Below are 16,199 nucleotides of genomic sequence, written 5' to 3' on the forward strand. Positions count from 1 at the left end.
AAATGAAAGATTTTACCTGAAGCTGGTTTGTCTGTGCCGAAATTCTGCCAGTGATGTTAGACACACACAAAGATCTCCCTTCTATGTGCAAATACACTTTGTTCAGGGAATTTTTTTAAAATTATTAATAATAGTGGGCCATTTAGCTTCCAAGGCTATTTTTCAGGCAGTCTTACACACATGCATTCATACACTGAGAAGGTGGAGCTTAAGAGCAAGTTTTACAACATTTTACATTTTTTGCAATATTTTACATTTTACATAATTACTTGTCCAGGTCAACAAAAATGCAATCTGTTGCACAAAGCCGCTTTGGGTGGCTACACAGGTAAGTTTTTGGTTTTAGCGGTTTTCATCGCCATGGTAACGTACATTACACGGTTAACCTGCTCCTTAGCAGGTTTTATTCTGGGTAAGAGATCACAAACCCAAATTGGACCAATCAGCTATGAGCAAAGTGATATAAATAACTCCTCTGCCACTGTGTATTCCTGAGGAGGTGGCCCTTCCCCTGTTTTCTTTAATTCACACTGTTTTCTCTTCGGTACAACGGATACATTTTATTATAATATGTACACAAGTACAATAAAAAAGACATTGCAATTACTCACCACTTTGAATTAAGTTTTTGTATTTCATTTTAATCTGCTGCCAGGATCGTTTGGAGATTGGGTTGCATCTAATTATTATAAAGAATGAGTTAAATACTAAATCTTTGTCAGGACCAATTCATTATTCCTGTCCTAATATATTTTCACAAAATGATATTTATTTTATTAATATTTAATTAAGACAATTTACATTTATATTAGATGAAATTACATGAAATATGTTGGGTTATAAGTTTTCAATTTGTTTATTCTGAGTGTGAGCCTATAAAAGTAAACTTACACATTTACACAATCAGCATTGTTCCTCCAGTAATTTTTCCGAGCTTTTTGCAGTTAGTGTAGGTTTAAATTCCTCATATTTCCACATAATAATTTCTTGCTCTTCAACAGAAAAGTCTGCACACCTGCTTTTTTCCATGTTGAATGCTACTGGCTGTTTGCTGCAAATGTCTGGCTTTTATGTGTACTGTATGTGCACGATGAGTAAACATTGATTCAGGGTTAAAACCAGGATTGATTGAGAAAGTTGATAATCAGTGTGATGAAACCTATTAACCGTAATGAACCTGGGTTGGATTTGTTTGGTTTTGTCAACTCAAAGCTTACTCTGCAACTCTGAGTTTGTTCAACTCGCTTCGTGCAACAGGCCTCAGTATGAACCTGTTATTAGAATTATGACCAGCACTATTGTCAGAGCTGCTGTTATAGAAACTAATCAACATTTCTGTCCAATCATTAGAGAGTTAGAGAATTCAGCAGCACTGCAGTATAAATGACACATAATACCCTCTTTCTCTCTCTCACCTCCTCTTTCTGTTTTCTCCTCCCCCTTCTACAGGTCACTCACAGATAAAAATTTGACTAAATGTTCCACTTAGAATTCATTCAAGTAGAATCCAGGGTACCGGAGTTCTGCACAAAGCTGTGAGTTATTTCACATAAGAGAAATTTTTAATTTTTATGCAGGTAACCATATTGTGTAACTACAATTTGGTTTGGATTCATTGATTTTACTCAGAGTCGTCGGTGGTTCTGGCTGTAAATTTTTTATAAATGTATTATTTTTTGCATCTTCTGTATTATTATCTTGAAGAGAGAGAAAAAACAGAGAGGCTGCTGAGGGAATGATTGTTTATAGCTTCTATCATGTAAGTTATAACAGGAATTAACTCCCAAAATGTTTTATTTCTTACATATACCATACTTTTTTACAGCACATGTAAAGAAGTAGAAGAGAGAATAAGCCATGTCCACATACGACTGCATCAGCCCTTACCGTAGGCCATGGTTTCAAGGGCCTTATCCACTGGACTATGGAGACACCAAAATCATCCGCCTGTCCATCTTCCTCATCGCTGGTGTGTGTGTGGGTTTTCCAGCTCTGCTTTGGGCTGTCAGTGTTCTGTACCGCCATCATAAGAGTGGAGGTCGAATCTTAACCATCGCCATCTTCCTCCTCGTCAGTGACCTACTGGAGCTGTTTCTAAATCCAATCCTCACAGCATACATTTTCAAAAATAACGATGCAGCTTGTGTGGCTTTCAACCTGTTGATTGGAGCTAGGCTCTGTGGGCATCTGCTTCACCAGCTGCTGGCATTAGAGAGCATTCTTATTCTAAAATATCCATCACTTTCTCATTTTTTCTCCCCACCCTGCTCTGTTAGCCTCTGCATCATTGTATGGCTGGTAGGAATTGGGTGGCAGTTCATCTCAAATGACATTATTTATGTAAAAATTAATACATTTTTAATTGTATTACCTGTAATTGTATGTGCACTTACATGTGTAGTGACTTGCAAAGCCTCTCCTGACACCAACCAGCCCACAGACAGGAAGCCAGGAGTGTTAGTGCTAAGTGTTACCATGTTTACCCTGATCATTTTATATCTGCCATTTTTCTTGGATATTTTTACTGGCCTGTCTTTTCTGTTGGACTCTCTAGCGAGCATGAGATTGATTTCAGAGCCGCTCCTGTGTGTTCTCATCTGCAGGGAGAATCGTATGGTTGAAACAGCACACACACAAACAGATCACACACAGTAAATTAGAAGCTTTGTTTAGCTAACTATTTTTGCAGCACGGGTAATTATTTTACTTTGTTGTTATTGCAGTCTATAGGTTTATATATATGTAATGGTGAAGTCATTTATGTGACAAGGCTGTCCTCCATCTTATGTTTCCAGGTTTGATTTCCTTGACAGTATATTTTGGTTCTTTGGTAGTTCTATTAATTGTGTTTATAGTGGATTGATGTCTGTCCTCCAGTTGATTGAGCAATGAATGTTGTAGGCCTTTGTTATATTCTGGCTCTGTGTGATTTTTTTTACTGCATATTGACTAACTGTATTATCCAAAATATATAACTTTATTGCCATTAAAATGAAATCTTTTTAATATAGTTCTATATTTTTTTCCCTCACTGTTCAGGCAATAGATTATAAATAACAATATTAAAATATATAACCTTATTGCCATTAGAAATGAACTGTTACATTTTTAAGGGCTTCTAGTTTGTTGGGTCCTCATTAAACTATTGTTTTACCCAAAGCAATATGGAATATGTATTCTGCCATTTAGCTGCCTGTCGTGTATTATCACCATAAACCTTAAAACCTGTGTGTTATTCTCAGTGCCAGCTGGTTGTGGTTGTGGTATTAGATGGGAGGCTTAAAATGAATATGTATCATCTACAATGAAACTATGATCTCACACACACACACTCACACACAGCCAAAGGCAGATGGGGAGCTGAAATCATGATTTCTATTTTTAAATTCTTTTTTAAAGTGTTTAAAGTCTATAATGCCTTACTTGGTACATGTTGTGTTTAATCTTAATACCAAAAATGCTCATCAGAAACACTATAGCCCTTTTGAAGTTGACTTAGTTAGTTGCATTGGTTCACTAAGACATGGACTTCAGTACATAATGAGGTAAAGGATGATTCTATTGCTGTTCTGTTTCATATTCATATGTATATGACCTGCCCATGTTTCAGTCCTCCAGAAAAATGACACAAAGTGATGGGAGTTGGTATAAAAATTCCTGTCAGTGGGTTTGCAACTTCCTTACTATATATCCTATGGGTGCAACTGTAGCCATGAAGTAACATTACACAGTAGGCAGTGTAAACAGTATAAACAATGTAATAATAGCAACAGCTCAGATGTACAAAGCAGCAACAAACCCAGTACAGTATGTGAAAGTAGGACGTGTGTAATCATATATATATATATATATATATATATATATATATATATATGACATGAATATATATATATTTTTTGGGTTTTATATATATATATATATATATATATATATATATATATATATATATATATATATATATATAAAACCCAAAACTCAAAGACCCAGCCAGTAGAGTCAGTAATACTGCCCACAGAGCAGGAAATGCTGCAAACAGAAATAGACACATTATAATCAGCCCTTCAGAAACTGCTTGAACAGAAACAAAATGCAAACAGGGAGACTAATTATACACAGCAAAACACTAGCTCGAGTCAATATCCTGCCCAAACTCATCTAGGAATGTCACCATGGAACAAAGAGTTCCAGAACAAATATCTAGTCAACTTGGACAAAAAGACAAACTCATCTTCTCCAGTTTAGCCCATCAGATTGAACAGGGGCTGTTTAGAGGGCTTTCAGAGCTTGAAATTGTTGATGCTGTAAAAAAAGCAATCGCACCAGGCATGCAGCTGCATAGTTACCTGGAAGGAAAGACAAACCTTAAGACGAATACTATGAGCTCATTACCAAGAAAGGGGTGTGACTGAATTGTACAAACAACTCACCTCAGAGGTACAGAGCAGCAAAGAGATCCCACAGAGTTTTCTTGTCCGTTGTCTGGATTTGAGGCAAAAGATCTTGTTTGCATCGCAGGAAGCCGAATCCAGTTTGAAGTATGACCCCATTCTAGTTCAAATTATGTTTCTCCACACAGTCTGTCCTGACCTAATGACTGTATCAGAAGTGACTTGCAACTTTACCTGACACAGACCGATGTAAGTGGTGAACTGCTTTTTTACAAACTCAACGTTGCTTGTGTAAATGACGCCGAGCAAAGCAAGAAGAATCTCGGAGCCCAACAGTATCTAGCCAAAGCACATTCAGTACAATTCAGTGATATTGCTGTTGGAAGGAAAGTGTAGGATTCTAAGTGAACAGGCAGCAATAAAACCACAGAAACCTGGACCAAATGTTACACAAGAACTCTGCTTAGTTTGCTGCAGGAACCATAAAACAATGGACCCCGACTCAGCAGACCCTGAGGAGCCAAGTTAATTACTACCTCTTTGCACCTGCCTAATTTCAACTATCCCTGACCAAGGAATGAACCCTTTCAGCCCCTGTCAAAACTTAGGCCATTGGCCAAGACCAAACGGATGGCCCAGCAGATAACACCCAAGGACCCTCACCAGTAAATCCAGTAAATGAGACCTTTGTTCTTTCCCCACAGGAACACAAATTTGACCCTGTTCTCACCACACTTCTATGTACAGATTGTATCAGAACACTCCATATACCCTAAAAGAACAATGACTCTTAAAATGCATTATGGTTTGCAAAACGTCATGCCTTATATGTATCATGCCAATAGCCACCAGTTCATTATTATGAATGCTTTTGATCATTTAGCATGTATCATAATGATAATAAGTATATTGATAACAGCAAGTATGTGATGTTTGGTATGAGTGTGATCGTTATTTAATTTCCTAAGAGATGGGATAGAGTAAATTTGAGTAGAATTTTATTACATTCATGTTACAAAATTCATGACCAAAGTTTGAACTACACTTTATGAAGTGTGAACCCACATGACAGCAGAGACAATGGACTGATGAACCCTTACGAGTCGACGGAGGCGCAGGCGGGATCACTTGGATTTTTTTCTTATAGCAACGACAATGAGTTCAAATACTCTGTCATTTATGGTCATACAGAAAAGAGGAAGACATCATTCGAAACTGTAAAGTGTCTACTTTTATTTGTGCCCACTCACAATAAAAACAAAATTTTGTGCTTTTGTAAAATACAGAAAACAAACAGGATGCACGTTCCACTGCATCCATCTCCATGAACCATCTGGAGCATGTCACAAAAATGAACCGAAACGCAGCGAATAATTGTCACACAGACATGAGAAATATGTTTATAGAAACCTTGAAATGGCCAATTTTAAATGAACCGATTCAAATTCAAAACAAATATTCTCTAATTATGTAATGTGCATGAAACCAATGATAGGTACAGTTTTTCTGTCTCAGCTCATTAGCGTTGATCTAGACCCACCCAGCCACACACCCACCCTCAGCGCACGCTATTCATATGATAATGACCTTGGCGAGCCACACAAACATGATAAACGCCCCCCATCAATGCGATAAACATGGCATCAAGCTTCATCAGATTCATTAACTTTTCATCGCTTTTGGATTATGGTACCCTACAAACATGAGGAAGCTCTCCAGGTCCAGATCCTGGACAGTAAGGAGGAGTTCAACTCTGATGATGACCGGTTGCATTTTGAAGAGTTGACTGAATACAGCGGATCATAATTTCTGATGGGTAAGTCGTTTATTTTTACTTACATTACTTAACAGGTTATTTTTTAGATATGTACATATTTCATTAGTTGGGCTATTTCCCAACTATATTGTCAGACTTGAATATATATATATATATATATATATATATATATATAATATATAATATATATATATATATGTATATATATACACACACACACACACACACACACATATATATATAAGTAGTATTGAGTAGTATAGAAGTACTTGGACAATGACAGAGTTTTTGTGATTTTGCCTTTACACACCACCACAATGGATTTGAAATAAAACAATCAAGATGTGATCGAAGTGTAGACTTTCAGCTTTATTTTAAGAGGTTCCACAAAAATATGGCATTTACCATTTAGGAATTACAGCCATTTTAAGCAAAGTACTTCCATTTTCAGGGGCTCAAAGGTATTTGGACAATTGACTGACAAGAAGTTAATTGACCAGGTGCGGTCCATTCCCTCGTTACTTCAAGACAAATGAAGCAGATAAAAGGTCTGGAGTTGATATTGAGTTGGTATTGAGTTGGCATTTGGCAGCTGTTCGACTGGAGCTACCAATATGAAGTCCAAGGAGATCTCAATGCAAGTGAAGGAGGCTGAAAAACAACATAAATCTAGTTTTGCCAGATCATTAGGCTGAAAAAACAACACAAATCTAGTTTTGCCAGTGAAGGCCTGGCAAAGCATCTCCAGGGAGGAAACTCAGAATTTGAGCTTTGGGAACATGGGCTCCAGACTTCAGGCAGTCATTGACTGCAAAGGATTTTCATTCAAGTATTAAAATTATGGTTATATTTACAATTATGTCACTTTGTCCAAATACCTTTGAACCCCTGAAAATGGAGGTACTTTGCTTAAAGTAATGTGAAATGTACAATATAAGATTAATTTAAAATGAACGAAATGGTAAAATGAAAGATTTTACCTGAAGCTGGTTTGTCTGTGGCTAAAATTCTGCCAGTGATGTTAGACACACACAAAGATCTCCCTTCTATGTGCACATACACTTTGTTCAGGGAATTTTTTTAAAATTATTAATAATAGTGGGCCATTTAGCTTCCAAGGCTATTTTCAGGCAGTCTTACACACATGCATTCATACACTGAGAAGGTGGAGCTTAAGAGCAAGTTTTACAACATTTTACATTTTTTGCAATATTTTACATTTTACATAATTACTTGTCCAGGTCAACAAAAATGCAATCTTCTTCTTTTAATTAATTAGTATTAATTCAGTTATTAGTGTAAATGTGATTATTATTGTACAGTCCTTGAATTTAATAGCTCGTAATTAGTCACATTTTAGTGTAACAAACTACTAGAGCAGCAAATTATTATACAGATGCAGCTATTTTAATGCATGTAAACAATAAAGTATATGAGGGAAGAAGATTTTAATGAAAAACATAAAATGTTTTTAATGAAATGTTTTTAATGAATTTTAATGAAAAACAAAAAACATATACAGACTAACTGTATATATAATACAAATAATAATAATAATAATAATAATAATAATACTTCTGGTTGCCTTAAATAAGAGTTTTGAACAAGTCTGTAAGCATTTTGATAAACATGATCAACACCAATAAAACTCCTACCTATCCATAAAAACAACAACAACAACAACACCAAAGAAAACACTATCTTTAATTGAACATAACAGCCGATATATCAATCCATTTATTTCTTTAACCAAGAAGGCAGTTGGATTAACACAATCAGATTTTGTTGTCAGTGGCAAACAGCTGTACAGGATATCAGAGGCCTGTTGCACAAAGCCGCTTTGGGTGGCTACACAGGTAAGTTTTTGGTTTTAGCAGTTTTCATCGCCATGGTAACGTACATTACACGGTTAACCTGCTCCTTAGCAGGTTTTATTCTGGGTAAGAGATCACAAACCCAAAGTGGATCAGTCAGCTGTGAGCAAAGTGAAATAAATAACTCCTCTGCCACTGTGTATTCCTGAGGAGGTGGCTCTTCCCCTGTTTCTTTAATTCACACTGTTTTCTCTTCGGTACAACGGCTACATTTTATTATAATATGCACACAAGTACAATAAAAAGGACATTGCAATTACTCACCACTTTGAATGATATTTTTGTATTTCACTTTAATCTGCTGCCAGGATCGTTTGGAGATTGGGTTGCATCTAAGTATTAGAAAGAATGAGTTAAATACTAAATCTTTGTCAGGACCAATTCATTATTCCTGTCCTAATATATTTTCACAAATTGATATTTATTTTATTAATATTTAATTAAGACAATTTACATTTATATAAGATGAAATTGCATGAAATATGTTGGGTTATAAGTTTTCAATTTGTTTATTCTGAGCGTGAGCCTATAAAAGTAAACTTACACATTTACACAAACAATATTGTTCCTCCAGTAATTTTCCCAAGCTTTTTGCAGTTAGTGTAGTTTTAAATTCCTCATATTTACACATAATAATTTCTTGCTCTTCAACTGAAAATTCTGCACACCTGTTTTTTTCCATGTTGAATGCTACTGGCTGTTTGCTGCAAATGTCTGGCTTTTATGTGTACTGTATGTGCACGATGAGTAAACATTGATTCAGGGTTAAAACCAGGATTGATTGAGAAAGTTGATAATCAGTGTCATGAAACCTATTAACCGTAATGAACCTGGGTTGGATTTGTTTGGTTTTGTCAACTCAAAGCTTACTCTGCAACTCTGAGTTTGTTCAACTCGCTTCGTGCAACAGGCCTCAGTATGAACCTGTTATTAGAATTATGACCAGCACTATTGTCAGAGCTGCTGTTATAGAAACTAATCAACATTTCTGTCCAATCATTAGAGAGTTAGAGAATTCAGCAGCACTGCAGTATAAATGACACATAATACCCTCTTTCTCTCTCTCGCTTCCTCTTTCTGTTTTCTCCTCCCCTTTCTACAGGTCACTCAGATAAAAATGTAACTAAATGTTCCACTGAGAATTCATTCAAGTATAATCCAGGGTACCGGAGTTCTGCACAAAGCTGTAAGTTATTTCACATAAGAGCAATTTTGAATGCATGAATATTAGTTATTTGTATAAAATCCTGGTTAATTCTCTTCAGAAATATGTTGCAAACAGTAATGAGAAAAATGCATTTTGTTGCTTCTTTTAATTACAGCATATTTTTTAAAATGACAGTTGGGAAAAAAAATTAGTGAAAAATATAATGTCTTGGATTGCGCTCCAAATATTTAGATCAAACAAATTGTGGCTCAAATTTTCTCTTTTTAAATATTTTTTTTTAAATATAAAATGTGAAGTAAGACAGTAATTCAATAATGGTATACAATATTTTACTGTAACCTAAATTTTTTGTTGGAAAAGTAACTTTTGGTCCAAAATATTTTTGTACTGACTCTATAACAAAAAAAAAAAAAAAAAAAAAAAAAAAAAAAAAAAATATATATATATATATATATATATATATATATATATATATATATGTATATATATATGTACAATTCATCTTTCTGAATTCATCTTTTTTTTCTTTTTCTCTCATCAAATTTTAGATATTACATGTTCATACCTTTTTATTCACTCTCTCTTTCTCTGTATGCAAATTATTATTCATTTTTATGCAGGTAACCATATTGTGTAACTACAATTTGGTTTGGATTCTTTGATTTTACTCAGAGTCGTCAGTGGTTTCGGTAAGATTTGTAGCTGAAATGCGTCACTTGCAAGATTTAAAGAAAAACTGAATTCCAGTCTTTCTTACTCAAACATTTTAAGCGTTGTTTAATTCTTAAATCTGCTTGATAAAATGTGTTGATTAATTTTCTATAATAGCAGCTCTGACAAATTTTTTTTATAAGTGTATTATTTTTTGCATCTTCTGTCTTACTATCTTCAAGAGAGAGAAAAAACAGGGAATGATTGTTTATAGCTTCTATTATGTAAGTTATAACAGGAATTAACTCCCACAATGTTTTATTTCTTACATATACCATACTTTTTTTACAGCACTTGTAAAGAAGCAGACGAGAGAATAAGCCATGTCCACATACCACTGCCCTTACTATAGGCCATGGTTTCCATGGTATTATCCATGGGACTATGCAAACACCAAAATCATCCGCCTGTCCATCTTCCTCATCATTGGTGTGTGTGTGGGTTTTCTAGCTCTGCTTTGGGCTGTCAGTGTTCTGTACCGCCATCGTAAGAGTGGAGGTCGAATCTCAACCATCGCCATCTTCCTCCTCCTCAGTGACCTGCTGGAGCTGATTGTAAATCCAGTCCTTGCAGCAACCATTTTAATAGATAACTGTGCAGCTTGTGTGGCTTTCGACCTATTGATTGGAGCTAGGCTCTGTGGGCATCAGCTTCACCAGCTGCTGGCATTAGAGAACATTCTTATTCGAAAATATCCATCATGTTCTCATTTTTTCTCCCCACACTGCTCTGTTATCCTCTGCATCATTGTGTGGCTGGTAGGAATTGGGTGCCAGTTCATCCCAAATGGCATTATTTATCTAATAAATATCTTTTTAATTGTATTGCCTGTAATTGTATGTGCCCTCACATGTTTAGTGACTTGCAAAGCCTCTCCTGACACCAACCAGCCCACAGACAGGAAGCCAGGAGTGTTAGTGCTAAGTGTTGCCATGGTTACTCTGATCATTTTATACCTGCCATTTTTCTTCGATATTTTTACTGGCCTGTCTTTAATGTTGGACTGTCTAGCGAGCATGAGATTGATTTCAGAGCCGCTCCTGTGTGTTCTCATCTGCAGGGAGAATCGTATGGTTGAAACAGCACACACACAAACAGATCACACACAATAAATTAGAAGCTTTTTATTGGAACTAGAATTAGAGCTATTTTTTGAAGTGCACAACAGAGATTTGTAGTCCATGTAAATATACTGTATTATAAAAAAGTAACATTTTTTAATTTCTAATATATATGAAATTAAATGTTTTTCCTTTTTAATGTAGGTATATTTTTTATCATAGCATGTAATAAAACATCATATCAAACCTTACTAAGTATTAATGTACATTAAATACCACTTCTGTTGTTCTTTTGTTGGTCCCTTATTACACTTTTGCTTAACACAAGAATGTAACCTTAAGTACAAATAAATACCAAACATGCAAAACAGAAAAGTTGTAGCCCCTTCTTTTAAACAAAAACACAACAAAAACATAGCCACAAGTGGTGATCTGTGGGGTCCAAACAGTCTTCGCAAATAGCGCTTTCAATGCTAGTTGTGTGAAATGACTGCTGAAAGCTGATAGGCTGAAGGTGGCCATGTCTTTGAAGTAGTTCAGTGATCATTTTTCAGTAATTCATATGCTCAATCATGAATTATGGCTATTTGAGTAAACCAGATCCACCTCCTTAGAATTGATTAACATGTAGCTGTCATATTGTTTACAAACATGAAAATGTTTCACTCTCCTGAGTAATTGGACATCCATCCATTTTCCATACCGCTTATCCTACACAGGGTCTCAGAGGAGCCTGAAGCCTATCCCAGGGAACTCGGGGCACAAGGCAGGGGACACCCTGGATGGGGTGCAAACCCATCGCAGAGCACAATCGCCCACACATTCACACAATACAGACCATTTGGAAATGCCAATCAGCCTACAATGCATGTCTTTTTGGACTGGGGGAGGAAACCGGAGTACCCGGTGGAAAACCCTGAAGCATGGGGAGAACATGCAAACCACTAAGCCACCATGTCCCCTGTAATTAGACATAATTATTGTAAAATATTAGACTATTTTGCAAAGTAGATTTCACATATTATGCAAATAATCATTAATTTGAATGGGCAGAGGTAAATGCTCCAAAAGGCAATTTTGTATCACAGTAATGCTAGGTTTGATATGCTGTCACAGAAGACTAGCCATGAAGCACAAAGCACAACAAGACAGAATGTGTGCACTTCTGTTTCTGCACAAAGTTAGCAAGTGGATTATAAACACTAAGTGGAGTATAAGTGGATTACTGATGCTACAGACTCCATGTGTCTGCAATGTTTACTTTCTGATAGGTGTGGATGAGTGTATGTGGTGCCCTATGATGGACTAGTGTCACAGCCAGGGTCTATTCTATTCTATTCTATTAGAATCAGCGAATCCAGTGCAACCCTGACCATCATAAAGTAATAATTCATTACCGAAGATGAATGATTAATTAAATAAAATAAGAAACATGGTTGGCAGAAATGATTAATGAATGTGTTTGAAAGATTTTACACACAGGGTTTCAGTTTGTTCTGGGGGTTTTCTAGCATGTGATTTTGTTCCATGTGGTAAAAGATCTTATATATCTTCTCACTTATCTGTTTTATCTTGTCTGTATGCATGCTGACAATGAAGACTCCTTTCATAAATGTTTGACAAATTGCTGTGGTATAAATGGAAAAAATACATCTTCTGGCAATTTTATGGAAAGTAATCAACTTCCCTTCACATCAGTCTGCTTCACTGCTCCAGTATTGATTATTTAGCTACAACAGCACGTTACAAAATGTTGTATTCCTTACACATACCATGCTTTATTACAGCACATGTAAAGAAGCAGAAGAGAGAATAAGCCATGTTCATACCCTCCTGCTCCAGCCCTTACACTGATTCATCATATATTTTACTTAACTATGCCTAAGTATCCTCCTGCCCATCTTGGTGCCAGATACTACAGCACACCTTCAGAGGTCTTGTTGAGTCCTTGCCTTGACGGGTCAGAGCTGTATTGGTGGCACAAGGCAAGGGAGACCTACACAATATTAGGCAGGTGGTTTTAATATACATATATATATATATATATATATATATATATATATGTATATATATATATATATATATATATATATATATATATATAAAATACAGCAGATAATTCAGTTACCAGTTCAAATGAAACAACAGCACACCCTATTGGAACGACAGTATTTAAACAAAACTGTCTTTCTTTAGCAAGCACTCACATACAGTATAATAATAATAATAATAATAATAATAATAATAATAATAATAATAATAATAATAATATTAAATATTATTACATACTGCTTAGCACATCATTTTGCTCTGCTCTGTAATGTATACAGTCATTCATGCCACACTAAATAATTTGCACTATTCATATTATATGCAATCTCAAAGCTGTGCTTTTCCCCACATATGTGCAACTGTCTCCTCATGTTGTTTTGTATGTTGTCTCTGTTATTGGTTATGACTTTCTGTTAGCTGTACAAGCTGTAGCACAAAGATTTCATTGTTTTTGTTTACTCTATATTCTAAAAATATATGACAATCAAGCTGACTTCACTTGATGTTAGTAAGTTAACGTTATTATGTAGGTTAATAGGTTAATACAGTATGTTAATACCATGTCTGAACACACACAGAGTTTCAGCTAAACTCCATCTCAAAACCACACAAAAATTCGAAACTAGCCCAAAACATTTAGGCACTGGTAAAAGGAGACATTTTTTTCTTCATTTTCTCAGTCTTTGCATGGTGCTCCGTGGTGCGCACAAATTTTTTTATTTGCAATATCTGCCTTTTTATCATCGTCTAGTGTGAGCATTCTCCACTCCCTAATTCCGCTTTCCCTCTCCCAACCTTTACAATATATCTTACAACAGAAATGGTTCTGTGCAAGGTTCTCTTTGCTGTAACTCCAATTATTTGCTTTAAAACGAGATCGCGGCAAAGGAAATTACATGACCCCAAAAAATCCTTGATTTTTAAACCCAACAATTTGTTCCAATACTATTCTAATTTGGTGTAAAAACTGCAACCCTAGCAACCCTGGACATACATACCAGATTACAAATTTATACTTACACATAGTGTGCCCTGATATGGACTGGCATCCCATCTGAGGTGACTTCTCCTGCCTTGCGCTGTGTTACTGGGATAGACTCCCGATCCACCACAACTCTGACCAGGATAAAGCAGTAACTTAAAGGAACACAGCATTTCCTTATAAAAGTAATGTTTCCTGTCCCAAAGCCTTTGCATACACACACACACACACACACACACACACACACACACATATATATATATATATATATATATATATATATATATATATATATATATATATATATATATATATATATAGAAAGAGATAGATAGATAAATAGATAGATTATAATACATCGTTGTGACCTATGCTGTCTAATACTGCCACAGTTCAGTATACCTTAAGCAATCAGTACCTTTATTAAACATATGTTTAGCTAGTGAGATTGGTAATATAGTCCTTCGGTAAAGCAGGTTTTTTTCAGATGTGTGAAGGCTTGAGGTTTGGTGGAAGAACTGGTGCAGGATTTCAGTGAGAAGAGAACATGAAGTGGTTTGTGTTTCATCTCTGACCATTATTCAGTGTCTGCTTCCACTTTCTGCAAGATTATTGTTAACTTACAGAGTTTAGGGTGTACTGTTTGGAAATGGAAGGATGTTTTCACTACACTAACCCCATCACAAAAAGCAGATGCACTATTCCTCACATAATTGTAGACTGTCATTCTTTGCTGGTAATGCTTGACTGTGTTGTGCACAAGGGTGTTCATAGTTGTGTTACTGCCTGGTATTGAAAACACAGAGATGCACAATTTTTGGGCAAGCAGCAATTCAAAGGGGGAAAGATCTGTAATGATACATGGCATAACCCAATAATTCATCAGGACTTCCATAATGTCATGTCAATGCCGTAATCAGCATTTAACTACAACTCCCATAATACCACGTGACCTACAAACATGGCCGCCATGGACTCCAACTCTCCTGATTACTAATCACAGACACCTGGACTCAATCATGCCCCACAGTACTTTAGGACTCTCACTCAGTTCATTCCTTGCAAAGTATATGCTGTGTTCACATACCAGTTGTTACCAAACCTTGTATTTTGTCATAGTCTTTTCTGCTTTTGATCTTGCTTCTGGCTTCTTTGTTTTTGTTCTTTGCCTAGCCCAGTTTATGCTGTTTGCACTTTGCCGGACCATTACCTGTTCTCTGACCTTGTTTTTGTCTCATGGTTTGTATCTCTCTGCAAGCTTTATAAATAAAGTTTTTCAATTCAATTCAGTTTTATTTGTATAGTGCTTTTAACTTTTAATGGACATTGTCACAATTGGACATTGTCATATTGTAAATATGTGAATTTATCCCTAATGGGGAAGTCAGAGGCGATGGTGGCAAGGAAAAACTCCCTGAGACAATATGAAGAAGAAACCTTGAGAGGAACCAGTCTCAAAAGGGAACCAATCCTCATCTGGGTGCAACGGATAGTGCAATTATAAATAAATCCCTTCTATTATTGTGTACTATATGTACAAATAGTCCAAATGTGCTACCAGTAAATTCATCACAGTTTTCGCAAGAAGTCTGATTGGTTAAAATCTATCCATTGTCCACTGATGGAGTCCTGAGTACGAAGCTGCTTGTGGCAACCGCAGCCCCAAAGCCACTACAACAATCACAGTCCCAAGCCATCACAGTACAGCTCCCCATATGAGATCCCCAAGCCATCTCCACAGCCCCCAGGTGGCACCATTCCCAGCAATCCACACGGTTCTTCAGGCCACCCATAATCCTTGATTTTTAAACCCAAAAATTTGTTCTAATACTATTCTAATTTGGTGTAAAAACTGCAACCCTAGCAACCCTGGACATACATACCAGAATACAAATTTATACTTACACATAGTGTGCCCTGATATGGACTGGCATCCCATCTGGGGTGACTTCTCCTGCCTTGCGCTGTGTTACTGGGATAGACTCCCGATCCACCACAACTCTGACCAGGATAAAGCAGTAACTTAAAGGAACACAGCATTTCTTAGTTTGAGTAATGTTTTCTGTCCCTATATATATATATATATATATATATATATATATATATACACATAATACAGCTTTGTGACTTATGCTGTCTAACACTGCCACAGTTCAGTATACCTTAAAGATTTCAGTGAGAAGAGA

The sequence above is a fragment of the Pangasianodon hypophthalmus genome, chromosome 28 (genome assembly GCF_027358585.1).
Source record: "Pangasianodon hypophthalmus isolate fPanHyp1 chromosome 28, fPanHyp1.pri, whole genome shotgun sequence".
Taxonomy (NCBI): Eukaryota; Metazoa; Chordata; class Actinopteri; order Siluriformes; family Pangasiidae; genus Pangasianodon; species Pangasianodon hypophthalmus.